The sequence below is a fragment of the Notolepis coatsorum genome, assembly GCF_963971535.1.
Source record: "Notolepis coatsorum genome assembly, contig: SCAFFOLD_895, whole genome shotgun sequence".
NCBI lineage: Eukaryota > Metazoa > Chordata > Actinopteri > Aulopiformes > Paralepididae > Notolepis > Notolepis coatsorum.
In genome coordinates this window covers 24,644-30,310 of record NW_028172587.1, presented here as the reverse complement: position 1 = coordinate 30,310, position 5,667 = coordinate 24,644, and positions in this window count along the sequence as shown.

Sequence of the window (5,667 nt, the reverse complement as noted above, 5' to 3'; positions counted from 1 at the left end):
AAACCAACGGAAATGAAACTGAAAGTATTATCCTCTTCATAAAACCAGTAGAATAGGTTTCTAGGCCGCCGCCTACCACTGCCTTCAAGAGTTACTATATAACAGGCGGCTGGGTGGCGCAGCGGACTAAGCGCTCGTCACCAACGCGAGAGACACTGGTATCGAATCCGGCTGTCAGCATTGCCTCCGGCTTGGCCGGCCGTCATACTGGCTCAATTGGCAGAGTCAGCGGGAGGGAAGCCGGTGGGGTGGTATTCTGGTCATTGTAAACAGCGACTCCTACAGGTCGGACAGGGTGCCTGCACAGCAAGTGAGGGAGATGGCGAGGGCAGTGTGACCTCCCACAAGTTACACCTCACCAATGAGAGTCCACGCTGGCAGGTGAAAAGATGCTGCTGGCTGTCTCCTATGTGTCGGAGGAAGCATCTGATATTATTATTATTATTTAACATTGGCCGACTCTCACGACACCCCACATAATGCTGTAGCAATCTGACTTACTGTTTAGGAGGAGATGTTCAAAAGATATAAACAAGCCTTATGCAACTTTTGATAAGCTTCATCCATTAATTAAACAAGGCAAGAAGAAACATCACAATAAATCAAGAACAAAACAAAAAAAACACCATGAAATCAAAAATGTAATGTAAAATAAGACATACCCCACGCGAAGGTAAGGAAAAACTCACTAAAAACCAGGTAACTCTTTTTTTTTGATCCACTTTTTCTCCTCCTGTTTTTCTGTGTTTTTTCTCCCATCCCAATTTAGTCATTATGTCAATTCCCCCCTCCCTTTCCTGGTCGTGGCTCGCATTATGCCCCCCACTGGTCGGTCTAGGGAGCCCTGAAGTCTATCAGATGCCTCCTCCGAGACATAGGAGACAGCCAGCAGCATCTTTTCACCTGAGAGTGCGGACTCTCATTGGTGAGGTGTAACGTGTGGGAGGTCACACTACCCTCGCCATCTCCCTCCCTCGCTGTGCAGGCGCCCTGTCCGACCTGTAGGAGTCGCTGTTTACAACGACCAGAATACCACCCCACCGGCTTCCCTCCCGCTGACTCTGCCAATTGAGCCAGTATGACGGCCGGCCAAGCCGGAGGCAACGGTGACAGTCTGATTCGATACCAGTGTCTCTCGCGTTGGTGACGAGCGCTTAGTCCACTGCGCCACCCAGCCGCCTGTTATATAGTAACTCTTGAAGGCAGTGGTAGGCGGCGGCCTAGAAACCTATTCTACTGGTTCAACCATACTGTATATTGACCCGTCTACTGTGTGTCCTGTGCATGTTGTGTGGCATTTTACGTGTATAAATATTTTGAACTCTGGCACTGTTTGTATTTCATGTTTTGTATAGACTACAGATGGAAATTAGCTTCTGCTAAATCTGGTGCGAACATGTTTTCATGTGACAATGTTTAAATGCACATTGCCTATAAATAAAAAAAAAAAATAGTTCCCCCTTTTGTTGTTTGTTTGTTTTCATGTTTCTTTGTCTGCTGTTTTTTGTTTTTATGTGTCTTCATCTGATGTGTTGTTGGTTTTTATGCGTCTTTATCTGATATGTCACAAATTGGAAGACGTTTCAGTTTACCCAAAAGGCACTGGCACCAGTGTTTAGGCTGCTTGCTCACTTTAACGTTATACTACAGTGCTATTTGACAGGAGACAAAATGCAAACATGGGTTCTCAGTATTACTAAGCTAGGGGCCACGACAGCAAATTGTCAGAACTCCTAGTTACAAGGCCTAGTGGCAGTATCAGGGTGTGACGAGAATCCAGAACCAACCTGCGGTTAAGAAAGTATGTGGGTCATGCAGGCGGAACTAAATCAAAAACCTTCTCCATAAAAGCATTCTTTTCATTCTTCTCCTACTGTGTCATCACCATAATCCAGTAAGATAACCAGCAATACATTTACATTTACATTTAGTCATTTAGCTGACGCTTTTATCCAAAGCGACTTACAAGTTCTGTACGACAAGCCATCAGGAAGAGCACAACTCTATCAGCTGAGTAACAATGTTCATCAAAGTGTTGAGTGCTACAGTGTAGGTTAGTTTATTAGGACAAGTGCATGACAGTATGGTTAGTTAGGGTTAGATTTTTTTTTTCTTTTTAATTCAGATAATGGTTGAAGAAGTGAGTCTTAATAACCAGTCAGACTAGAAACGTGTCAGTCCCACACAACAGCTATGCCGATGATATCAACTCTTCCTCTCCTTCCCTCCCTCTGATATCCACGTGACGTCTCTGAGCGGATCTCGGCCTGCATATTCCTCCTGAGCAACCTCAGAAGGATCCGCCCCTTCCTGACAAAAGAAGCCACCCAACTCCTCGTCCAATCAACAGTCATCTCCCGCCTCGACTACTGCAACGCACTGCTTGCTGGCCTTCCGACCACTGCCACCAAGCCTCTTGAACTCATTCAGAACGCAGCGGCCCGCCTGATCCCAAACCTACCGAAGTCGGCCCATGTCACCCCACTTCTCAGGGACCTGCACTGGCTCCCCATGGCCGCTAGAATCCGCTTCAAGGCCCTCGACCTGGCATATCGTGCAGCGAAGGGAACGGCTCCTGCCTACAGTACCTCCGGTTAATGGTCTCTAACTACACACCCATCTACCATCTTCTGGCCGCCTCAGACCTACTCCTATCCGAGCTCCGGGAGGGTCATCAAAGAGAAGTTGCCTATTCTCGGTCCTTGCCCCACAATGGTGGAACGAACTTCCCACCACAGTTAGGACAGCCGAAACACGTCCAATCTTTCGCCGTCGACTAAAGACACACTTCTTCAATCATTATCTGAAATGGAAAATAATCTAAAATAAAACCCTAACTAACCTCACTCATGCACTTGTCATGCACTTGTCCTAATATGCTAACCTACACTGTAGCACGCAACACTTTGATGAACATTGTTACTCAGCTGATAGAGTTGTGCCCTTCCTGCTGTCTTGTTGTACAAAACTTGTAAGTCGCTTTGGATAAAAGCCCGGGCCTCTCTCTCTCCTGTCTGGCAGCAGGTCCCCACGCCTTTATATGGGCTGCTTCCTGACTCCTCATCAGCACGCTGTCTACCTGGGTCATCCTACACACCTGAGACTCATCATGTCATCACCGAGCCTGGATATGAGGCCTGCACTCCTCCTGATTTGGCCCAATCCATAGATGTGCAACTTGGCAATAAGTAAGGTAATTTACAGTATAGGCCTGATATTCTATATTCTATAATAATATTTCAAATGACATGTGTCTGGATGGCAGAATTCATTACTGTATCTACAAAACCTTCTGTTTAATCATCTTCCATTTATTAATTTGCTTAGATTTTTTTGTACACGTGATCTCAAGAAGGTGCTGGACGAGCTCAGTGGCAGTTTTTCATGTCTGGTCCTTTTTAGCATGGTGTTATTCACTGTCAAAAATGCAAAGAAAAATCATCATTTATATTCTCCTTTGTTTCATCACAATTTACTCAAGCCTAGTAACAGACACAATATTTCTGACACTGGGAATGAATTCCCTGAGATCCATAGATGTCCCTAGATACCAAGAACATGCAAATTACCCTTGTAGAAGTGGAGCAATCTTCCATTTACTTAGGTATGTATTTTTAGGCGGATTTTCAGAAAATAGGGCTTAACAGAATATCAAAAGTCAAAGTCTCTATCTCTCTTCATTCTCTCTATCTCTCTTCATTCTCTATATCTCTCTTCATTCTCTCTATATCTCTTCATTCTCTATCTATCTTCATTCTCTCTATCTCTCTTCATTCTCTATCTATCTTCATTCTCTATCTCTTCATTCTCTCTTCATTCTCTCTTCATTCTCTCTATATCTTTATCTGCCGCCAGGTGGTGCTGCAGAGTAAACAACAAAGACGAGGCAAGTTGTGCATTTAAATGTCCTGAAACTGCTCCCACGAGACTGACCCACACACATGAGACACACACACAGCGCGTGGGCAGCGGTGGCCTAATGGTTAGAGAAGTGTGTGTGTGTGTGTGTGTGTGTGTGTGTGTGTGTGTGTGTGTGTGTGTGTGTGTGTGTGTGTGTGTGTGTGCGTGTGTGAGAGATTTTGTGCTTGTGTGTGTGTGTGTGCGCGTGTGTGTGTGTGAGAGATTTTGTGCTTGTGTGTGCATGTTTGTGTGTGTGTGCTTTTGTGCATGTGTGTGTGTGCTTTTATGTGTGTGTGCTTTTATGTGTGTGTGTGTGTGTGTGTGTGTGTGTGTGTGTGTGTGTGTGTGTGTGTGTGTGTGTGTGTGTGTGTGTGTGTGTGTGTGTGTGTGTGTGTGTGTGTGTGTGTGTGCATGTGTTGCACTGACGTGTAAGTGCGTCAGGCAATAATGTGACTCTTTTGTAACTCTCTGTTTGAACTAAAGGAGACGTGGCGTCGTCACGAGTAGATCCACAAAAATGTTTTTTAAAAGGTCAGAGTTGAAGTCATTTGTAGTCCTGGTTTGAAAAAGGTAGCTGGACAGGACGTCTGCTGTGATGTGAGGGGGTCGTCACTTGCTAGACAAGCTGTGAATAATAATAATAATAATAATAATAATAATAATAATAATAATAATAATAATAATAATAATAATAATAATAATAATAATAATAATAATAATAATAATAATAATTGTTGTGAAGGGCCAGATTAAACCGAATATATGTATTTGTTTATATATATATATTTAATTGTATTTGTATATTCTCTAATATTCCCTGATATCCCTTGTATATTCCTTGTACAATATGCATTGAATATCCATTCTAGCCTACTGAACATCCCATAATAGTCTCCATTCTACTATTGGTCGAGACCTTGGTGCCAGGCTGCCATACCCCCCAGACCCAGTTCAAACGTACCGCTCAACATGTACGAACAAGTCCTAGTTCCGCGTAGGAATCTGGCTACCGCACCACTAATGGGACTATTTGTTCATAGTGCGTATATATACTGCGCTACTAAAGTAGGACTTCCTTTTCAGTCCAGTTTCTTACCCTCCAATAGAGTGACAGACGTAAAGCCTCCCCGCGACGCCACGTGTGGGAGTAAGGCCAAGTTCGGCCTACCATCGGTATTGAGACATCGTGTATATTAATATTTGAATAGTCATATTTGGCACTATATCGTCGAGTTGGACGTAGTCTATTAAGCTAATAATAGTCTGTTAATATATAGTGCTTCGTACGGTGAGAATACTACCGTAGTCAGCACCCCATCGTTTCGGGCAGAAAACTGGCTGCTTAACCAGGATGATCGACCCCATGTGAGATTGCACCCGAGGAGCCCCAGAGCCGACGAGCGAGTGGACCTGTATACCGGATTATTCTACCGACGACAGCCCGCCTTCCCAGGCACGGATTATGCTTTGTATACGTTGATTATTCCATGGATAAAGACCCCCGACACTGCCGTGTGTTGGAACCCCCCCCCCTGGAGAGGACGCAAGGTGAGGAGACGCTCTGCAAGACGAGGTCGCTTCACGTCTCTCCTCCGTGGACCGGAGGACGCCGGCCCACAAAGAGTCCATCTGCTTTCATCTGCGGTCCAAGGATCGCCGGCGCATTGAACGGCACTACAGTGGGTTCACCTGGGATACCCTTGGCCGGATGAGGCAGCCGGACTCTACCCCCCCCCCCCTTCCTACTCCTGTCGGCTTACAAGCGAC